The sequence below is a fragment of the Cebus imitator genome, unplaced genomic scaffold (genome assembly GCF_001604975.1).
Source record: "Cebus imitator isolate Cc_AM_T3 unplaced genomic scaffold, Cebus_imitator-1.0 Scaffold42, whole genome shotgun sequence".
In the NCBI taxonomy this organism is placed as follows: domain Eukaryota; kingdom Metazoa; phylum Chordata; class Mammalia; order Primates; family Cebidae; genus Cebus; species Cebus imitator.
Genome location: NW_016107357.1, coordinates 8,365,893 through 8,375,122, shown reverse-complemented (window position 1 = coordinate 8,375,122; position 9,230 = coordinate 8,365,893). Strand labels below are relative to the sequence as shown.

General features: G+C 49.4%; 1 protein-coding gene across 2 annotated transcripts in view; it reads right to left on the bottom strand.

The window, feature by feature from the left end:
• The window catches only part of EPHX1 (epoxide hydrolase 1), a 36,557-nt gene extending 32,214 nt beyond the window's left edge, over window positions 1-4,343 (bottom strand). Inside the window, exon 1 of one of the 2 annotated variants that reach the window (XM_017526430.2) lies at window positions 4,041-4,343. The gene's annotated coding sequence lies outside the window, so the exon portion shown is untranslated. Of the gene's footprint in view, window positions 1-1,022; window positions 1,040-4,040 lie in introns of those variants that run through there. The other variant, XM_037737757.1, reaches the window with a different exon arrangement.
• Window positions 4,344-9,230: the final 4,887 nt, after the last annotated feature.

The following is a 9,230-nucleotide window of genomic DNA, read 5'->3' as shown; positions in this document are numbered from 1 at the left end:
CCAGCACTTTGGGAGGCCGAGGCGGGTGGATCACGAGGTCAAGAGATCGAGACCATCCTGGTCAACATGGTGAAACCCCGTCTCTACTAAAAATACAAAAAAAAATTAGCTGGGCATGGTGGCGCGTGCCTGTAATCCCAGCTACTCAGGAGGCTGAGGCAGGAGAATTGCCTGAACTCAGGAGGCAGAGGTTGCGGTGAGCCGAGATAGCACCATTGCACTCCAGCCTGGGTAACATGAGTGAAACTCCGTCTCAAAAAAAAAAAAAATTATTTGAGACAGGGTCTCGCTATGTTGCCCAGGCTGGTCTTGAGCTCCTGGGCTCAAGGCATCCTCCTGCCTCAGTTTCTCAAAGTGCTGGGATTAGAGGTGTGCTCACCACTCCCAGCTAATGTATTTTTTTGTAGAGATGAGGTCTCACTTTGTTGCCTAGGCTGGTCTCAAAACTCCTGGGCTCAAGCAATCCACCTGCTTCAGCTTCCCAAAGTGCTGGGATTACAGGTGTGAGCCATCTTGCCCAGCCAGTTTTTCTATTTTAAAGAGAATTACAAATGAAGCTCAGAGATGTAAAGTAGTTAATCCAGCTCTTAAGTACCAAAAAGACATTCCAGTTCAGTCAGTCTCTTCATCAAACTTCCCAAATGCTAAAGTCAGCAAAAACTGCTCCAGATCTAGGAACAGGCCTGTGATCCTAGTTTGTGGAGTAGCTGAAGAATTTTCCAGAAGTCCCTTTAACTCCTCAGAGAAAAGAACACTTTTCCCTCTTATGCAAGCCTGCTCAGTTAGGCCTTGGAGAGCCGAACGGGTGAGGCTGTGCGGGCGCTGGATCACGCACTAAACCCCACCCACCCGCCAAGCGACAGACGAAAGAGACAGGCGGCAAGGTCAGTGGGCATGAGGACTCCACGCCAGGTCTCTGAACCCATCTCCCGGAATGCCATAGGCCAGGCTGTGACAGTCAAAATAGCTGCTTTCTGCTGAGAAAGGATGAACTATGACTTCCCCGGGGAAAGCAAATAAACCTTGGCAGTAGGGGAGGCCACTCAGTGTGAACTTGGTTTGCACAATGTATTCAGTTATGTAACGGAGGATTGGATTGCGCAGTTCTCTCCTTGGCGAGAGGGAGCTCTTCCTGGAGTGCCCACCAGCTCCTCCTTCCTCAGGAGAGGGGTGTGGCTGGATCCTTGGCAATGCTATGGTCCCCTAACAGGGAACTGCTGGGGTGCTTTCTCCCTCCTGTAACCCCCCACCTTACCCCACAGCCCCTTGGAGACTCTGTTCCTAAGCCACAGGTCTGCGTCAAGAACCAGACACAGGCAGCCTAGGGGGCCAGCTGGGCTAGGCAGTGACCCTCCTCCTCCTCAGGGCCCTCGACCTCTAAGATTTGGCCTCCTCTACCCTGCGGCCAGGGCCTTCACTCCGCTGAGTGTCTTCACTGGACCCAGTAAAGGCCACAGGGCCCACAGAGGCCCCATCCAAACTCACTGTTTCCCTCCTACAGATTCTTTTCCTGAAATCCCTTTGCACTTAGCCATAGAATCATCACACAGCAGAGCTGCAAGGAGCCTTGCAGACGGCTGAGCCGAACCACATTTTACAGATGAGGTCCAGAGACGGGACACGTTAATGGCAGAGCTGGGAGATGACCCAAGTCTCTTTTCCAGCCCAATCCTCTTGCCACATCACTGTCTTAGGTCTCAAGGGAATGGGATTTATGGCCTAGCAGAGGTGGGTTTTGAGTATGAGATCCTAGAGGCTCTTCACATCACTACCTGTCTACTCCATCTGTGCCCACTCCCACCCCAAGTGGGTGGGCTTCGAGCTATTGTTTCAGCAGGGGTGACCAACTCATGCTTGGCCCTCCCTTATCTGGTATGCCCAGCTGTGTTCCATGCTTTTGAATCTCTTGGCGTAAGAACTGAGAAATTAGTCTCAGTAGCCCCTGCCTTCACGTGTCTGGGCCTGGGCCAAGACACCAGAATGGGAGTCAAGGTGCCAGGTGACCAATTACCAAGCCTGGGTATGCTGGCTTTCAGGGTAAGAGGAGGGGCACTGTGCATGGGTGACCCCGGGCTCCCTGAAAGTGCCAGTTACGCATAAGATATCAGGCAAGAACCAGGGCACCCCAGGAGAAGCCTGAAGAGAGAGCCACTCTGCCTCCTGCAATGGTCAAGATGCCTTTTCTGCAAAGGTCCTCTGCCCGCAGAGCCCTCATTCGGGGCTTCCTGAAGATATTCCACCCGAGTAAGTCTGCGCCAGCTACTGTATTTCAGGCACAGCTGAGAGGCAGGCGCGATCATGCAGAGAGCTTGTGGCCTGTCCAAGATGGTGCTGAGCCTCACCCCGGCTGCCTTGCTGAGCAGTTATTTTCTGTGGCAGGTCCTTCCTTTCCTGGAATCGGGAAGAAGGCAGAAGAAAGCTCGGGAGTCCCCTGGCTTACAGACTGAGCTAGTTCAGTTTATCCAGTAGGTCACACAGCAACTTGACCCACACTCCGCAAACACATCAGGCCATGCAAGCCGGGCACACTCCTGCCCCCAGGCCTTTGTGCTTGCACTCCAGGCAGCAGCTTGCCTGCTCCCTAACTCTTCAGGTCTGTGTCAATGTCACCCTTCAGTGAGGCCCTCCCTTTCCACCTGGCACTCCTCTTCCCTCTTTCAAGTTGTATTTATCGCCATGGCACGCTTCATCTTCTAACATACTTTATGTTTTACAAACGTGCTTTTGTTTATTATCCTCTCTGCCCCTAGAACTGCAAGTCCCACGAGGGCATGCGCCCCCTGCCCCAGTTCCACAGTGCGCCGGCCCTAAGCACCACCCACGCTTCCTCAGGGAACACACGGCCCTCTAGGTGTGGACATTTGGGAAAGAAAAACTGCTTGCAGAACACTCCCAGAGTTTTTGCTGCCAAGTCAGACCAAGTGGGGCCAGTGAAAGGCCCCTTAATATCTCCCAAGCCCAGCTCCCTGAAAGAGGCAACCATTACACCAGAAAACAATGTTGCTTTCTGGAGAAGTGTGGCTTCCTGAAAATGTTTATTTTAAATTATGATTGATTCAGAGGAGGCTGCACAATGGTACCGAATCAGGGACCAGCCCCAAGGTCCTCAACAATTTTCCACCAACAGCTCATCAATCCCAGCAAACCGCTGTCCTGGAATCTGGCCTGCCAAGTGCACGGGTCCCCCCCACCTCTTACCTCCAGCCACAAGCTGAGCCCTCACAGAGCTGCCAGGGAGTATTGTCTGAGGGGACGGATTCAGGCTTTGTGGAAACTGAAGTTGAACCAATGGGAGGTGGGGCATGGAGGGTTATTCAATTTTAAGAAAAAAAGATCGAAATTAGGATTACAACATTGATAGGCACCCCTCCTCGGAAGCCGGCCAGGGCAAGGAAGGAGCTAGAAGCTCAGGGAAAACCGACCCCTGCCCGGGAGGGAGGCAGGAGGCGACTCGGTCTCCGCGGCGCTCTTGCTAAGGTTGACCACAGTCCCTGGCTTGGACCACAGGGTGAACTCCAGGGCAAGCTTCCTGCTCTGCCAGCGGAGAGGGCTGGCCTCCCCTCCCGGGACCAGAGCGGGAGGTGCGGGGCGGCGCGCTGGGGCGGCAGGCGGAGATGAAAGCGCTTTTCAACTAAAAGGTGTGATCAGTGTTCGGACTTGGCTGACAAATAGGTGCAATTCACCGCGGAGCGCGCCCAGGCCAGGGGACGCGGTGCGCTCCCGGGGTCGCGAGCCTCCGGCCCTGCGGCGTCCGCCAGCCGTCGGGACGCGGAATTCACCGCAAGAATGGCCCGCCGCCGCCTGCAGGGCTCCTTCCTCCGGGCCTCGCGCCAGCAGGACGGACGGACTGGCGGCGGCGCGCGCGGTCTCTCGGCCGGGCCAGACTCTGGGGTCCGCCCGCCTGCAAATCCCTCTGCACCCCCGCGGGCCCGAACCCTCCGCGCCCCGGCCCGCCGCCCGCCCCTGCCGCCCCGCCCGCGCGGAGCCCGAACCGCATCTGCGTCCGGAGAGTGCGGGCCCGGCCGGCCCCGGGCGCTTACGGTCTCGGTTCGCAGGCTCCGGCGGCTGCAGGTGCGCGGTCCCTTCGGATACCGGGCTCCCTTCGGCTCTTCTCCCGCCGCCGTGGCGCAGTCTCCGCCCAAGCCCGGCCTCCAAACGGGGCGTTCCCTGGCCTGGACGACCCGGCTTCGGCTCCCGGGAAAATCTCTTCGCCTCAAGGCTCCACCTCCGCCAGAAATAAAACGGGCTACTCTAAGGGCGGTCCGCGGCCCAGCGGCCAGAAATGAAGAGAAGCATTTAGCAACTCTTAAGGCAATTTGATTCTGAAACTTTGTCAGTTGAATCTAAAAACAAAAATCCAAACTTGGATGATGTATGTCCTTTTTTTTTTTTTTTTTGAGACAGGGTCTCACTCTGTCACCCAGGCTGGAATGCAGTGGTGCGATCTCGACTCACTGCAGCCTCGACATCCTGGGCTCAAATGATCCTCCCGCCTCAGCCTCCAGAATAGCTGGGACTACAGGCCACGTCACCATACCCGGCTAATTTTTTAATTTTTGTAGGTACGGGGGTCTCACTTTGTTTCCCAGGCTGATCTTGAACTTCTGGGTTCAAGCGATCCACCTGCCTCCGCCTCCCAATGTGTTGAGATTATGGGCGTGAGCCACTGCACCTGGCGCTGTATGTCTTTTTAATTTTAATCTTTCTAGCAATTCATTCTTAGTGTATTTTACAAACGTATTGGTCCGTGATAGCTTGGGAAATTTAAAAACAAATTTGTGTCTTTACAATGTGAGAAGCAATAGTGTGAAGCACTCTTGGAGGTCTTCATGGTGAGGACCAACATAGGACGCTGAATTCAGTGCCGGGAGAGCAACTGCTTAGTGAATCCGCTCTTGCTTTCGAGGGAGCTCAGGGCCCAGACGGGTGGTTGCTGGGGCTCTTGTGGCTTCCGTGAGAGGGTTGATCCCAAGCCCCTCATCTTTAGAAAGCCTGCCCCATCGCGTCTGCCGTAACCCCTGCCATCACCCCTCCTCTCCCCACTCCACCTGCTCAGAGGTGCAGTTCTTTCAACCACCAGCCTCTTCATGACTTCAGCTGACAGACTACAGCTAGCAGGCCACATGCAGGGCCCGTGGTTAGAGTTTTAAGCTGTCTCCCTGCGCTCTTCAGGATAAGTTCAGCCCCACCCTCCTTCCCTTGGCCTCTAAACTTGCTGTTAATCCTGGCCCAAGAATTCTCCATTTTAATTAAGACAGGCTATTATCTGGCCAGCAGACACACTCACCTCTGTCCCACCTCCAAGCTTTTGCTCTTGCAGTACTGCTGGACAGGATGCCCTCCTCCTTCCATACATGGGGTCCTCATGTCCTTTAATTGGACACCCTCCTGTACAAGCTTTCTCTTGTGCCTGCAGTCTCTGACATCTCTGTACTCCTTTCAGAAATTGCAGTCTGGGAGAGTTCCTTCCCCTCCCCACCAAATAGTTCACACAGAAGCTCTGCCTCTGGCCACTTCACCAGGGGACTCAAATTTGTTAGTCTTAAACTGCAGTGATGGTGAAACAGGTAGGAGGCAGGACTCAACGCCAGAGGTGGGGCTTGGACACCAGACCAAACTGAGGACTAGCTACAACAGGGATGTGTCCACCAGTATGCTGTGTCAGTGTACCATGGCACGCCCCCCTGAGTTAACACCTCCCTTCCATGGCAATGACGCAGAGACTCAGAAGTTACTACTTTTCCTAGAAATCTCTGCATAAACTGCCCTTTAATCTGCATATAACTAAAAGTGGGAATAAACATGACTGCAGAATTGCCCAGAGCTGCTGCTGTCAGCACACTGCCTGTGAGGTAGCCCTGCGCTACAGGAGCAGGGCCGCCGCTGCTGCTGGACACCACTGCCTCAATAAAACTTGCTGTCTCACACCACCACTGACTCTTGAATGCTTTCCTGAACAAAGCTGAAACCTTCTCAGCCAGGCGCGGTGGCTCATGTCTCTAATCCCAGCGCTTTGGGAGACCAAGGTGGGGGGATCACCTGAGGTCAGGTGTTTAAGACCAGCCTCACCAACATAGAGGAAGCCAGTCTCTACTAAAAATACAAAATTAGCTGGGTGTGGTGGTGCATGCCTACAATCCCAACTACTTTCGAGGCTGAGGCAGGAAAATCACTTGAACCCAGGAGGCGGATGTTGCAGGGGACCAAGATGGCACCATTGCACTCCAGCCTGGGCAACAAGAGCAAAATTCTGTCTCAAAAAAAAAAAAGCCAAATTTTATACTTTAAGAGGGTGAGTTTTTATGGGTATGTGAATTATATCTCAATAAAGTTGTTATTCATTTATTTATTTGTTAGTTTGCTTTTGAGATAGAGTCTCACTCTGTTGCCCAGGTTGGAGTGGAGTGGTGCAATCTCAGCTGCAACCTCCACCTCCTGGGTTCAAGTCATCCTCCTGCCTCAGCCTCCTGAGCAGCTGGAATTACAGGAACCTGTCACTATACCCGGCTAATTTTTATATTTTTAGTAGAGATGTGCTTTCACCATGTTGGCCAGACTGGTCTCAAACTCCTGACCTCAAGTGATCTGCCTGCCTCTGCCTCCCAAAGTACTGGGATTACAGGCATGAACACCACGTGTGGCCAAAGCTGTTGTTTTTTAAAGACTGTGTTGTGATGGCAGCCTTAACTTTGTATCCTAATACCCTCCTCTTTGGTTAATCATCCATCCAGCATTGGGCTATGAAATCTCAAATAGCGCAAGATTTTTCAAAGTACAGTCTACATATGGGCAGTATAGAACCAAATGCAGCAGAGTCCAACTCAGCAGGGCAAAATTTAGACAGATTTTCACTGCTTTTGGCTAAAAGCCACTGAAAGGTTTATGGAGCAAAAGAATGGGTATAGTGTGATCTTTAGAATAAATTATATTTTGTAAAAAAGCAGAGCAATTCAAGATAAAGATAATGGGAAAAAGAAAAAAAAAATCAGAGCAAGCCTGTTCTTCTGCATAAACGTCTGGAGAGCTTCCAGGTACATCAGGTGGAATGAAAAATAATGTGTGGGAGGCAATCTTGGATAAAAATTGTAGACCAATTCCTGATTCAACAAAAAGGAAACAACATTGTTTATGCCAAAAATGAACAAAATGGATATAATCACGAGGAAGCATCAGACAAACCCCACATTAACATTCTACAAAATCACTGGCCTACACTCTTCAAAAATGTCAGTGTGAAAAAAAGGGCAATGTCATAAAAGATAAGGAAAGGCTGAGAAGCTATTTCTGATTGAGGGGGACTAAAGAGCCGTGAAAGCTCATTGCAGTGCTCTGTTCTAGATTGGATCCTGGCCCAAAAGAAAAGGGTTCTATAAAGACTATTCTTGGGACAATTGGCGAAATTTGAAGGAGGTCTGTATAATAGTATTATATTAATGTTAAATATCTTGCTTTTGAAAACTGAATTGTTTCCTAAGCAAATATCATTGATCTTAAGAAATATACATTGAAGTATTCAGTTGGTGCAAAAGTAATTGCAGTTTTGCCATTACTTTCAATGGCAAAAACTGCAACTACTTTTGCACCAACCTAATATTTAAGGAATTATGTCTAAAATTTAAAATGGTTCAGCTTGTACACATACATAGGAACTGTATGTCTGAGATATTGAATTATAAAGCAAATGCAGCAAAGCATTAATAATTAGCGTCTGGGTAAAACACGTATAGGAATCTCACAACATTACTACAAGTTTACTGCCATTAGCTACCATTATCCATGGCTAATGGCATTTGGAACACCACATAACAAAACAACTGACTCTATTTTCTCATCTGACGTTGCGGCCAATCAGGTTACTACCCACCACACACACAACTTCCAACTGATGTTTTAGTGCCTCACTTTTAAATATTGAAGGATCACCAGATACTTGCGCAAAGCCTGTGACATGAAAGGCAAAGCCCAAAATAGAGAAAAACTGCTCACAGGCAACAGAGACAAGGCAAAAAGCACTCAAAAGTTAGAAAACCCATACCAATGCAAGATATTGTGAAATTTTAGAATGTTAAAAAAAACCAAAAAACAAAAAAGGGAAGATCCTAACAGCTTCTAGAGAGAGGGAAAGATTTTCAAAAAGGTTAACATAAAGATCATCAGACTTCTCAACAGCAACACTGGTTGTCATAAAGTAGTGCAGCAAGGCCTTGAAAAGTCTACAGGCAAAGTGTTTCTAACTATTCTATAATAAAGTATGGGGGCAAATTAAAGGCATTTCCAAACATTCAAGGAGAAGTAAAAACATTTTTACTTCTCATGCACCCTGTCTTGGGAACTTACTAGAGGATATACTCCAGCAAAACAAGAAAGTTAAAATATAAAAGGGGAAGACATGGTTTTTGGGAAACAGAGGATCTAACACAGATTATCAGCAAAGGGGAGTCTCAACTTGACAGCTGTATTGAAAGAGTAGAGAGCAACTTGTCCTGATTAGAAGAAGAAGAAAAGGAGGGGGAAGGAGAGAAAGACAAAGGGTGCCAGGAAGCAGGTCTCAAGTGAGGGGGGAAAGAAAGAATTAATGCATTAACGGATAAAGTTTTGGAAAATAATATAAATGGACATTTGTCACATCTGATGTTATATTGGGGGGAGAATTAAGACAATACATAGAAAAATAAGCAAAGGGAAAAAACTACAGGAAAAAATGAAAAATTGAGAAAGAAAATGTAATAATGCCACATTGCTTGGCTCTATAATGGACAATATTTAATATAATCATAATTATGTAAGCATTATTGATTTAGGCCTGGTGCAGTGGCTCACACCTGTAATCCCAGCACTTTGGGAGGCCAAGGCAGGTGGATCACTTGAGGCCAGGAGATTGAGACCAGCCTGGCCAAAATGGTGAAATGCTGTCTCTACTAAAAATACAAAAATTAGCCAGGCTTGGTAGTGCATGCCTGTAATCCCTGCTATTCGGGAGGCTGGGGTACGAGAATTGCTTGAACCTGGGAGGTGTAGGCTGCAGTGAGCTGAGATTGCACCACTGCACTCCAGTGTAAGTGACAGTGAGACCGTCTCAAAAGGAAAAAAAAGACCTTATTGATTTTACAAAAATTATTACTATATTTCGAGGTTGGAGTGGGAGCAGTAGGGTTTAGTGTAAGAAAAATGCATCATAGGCTGGGCGCAGTGGCTCAAGCCTGTAATCCCAGCACTTTGGGAGGCCGAGG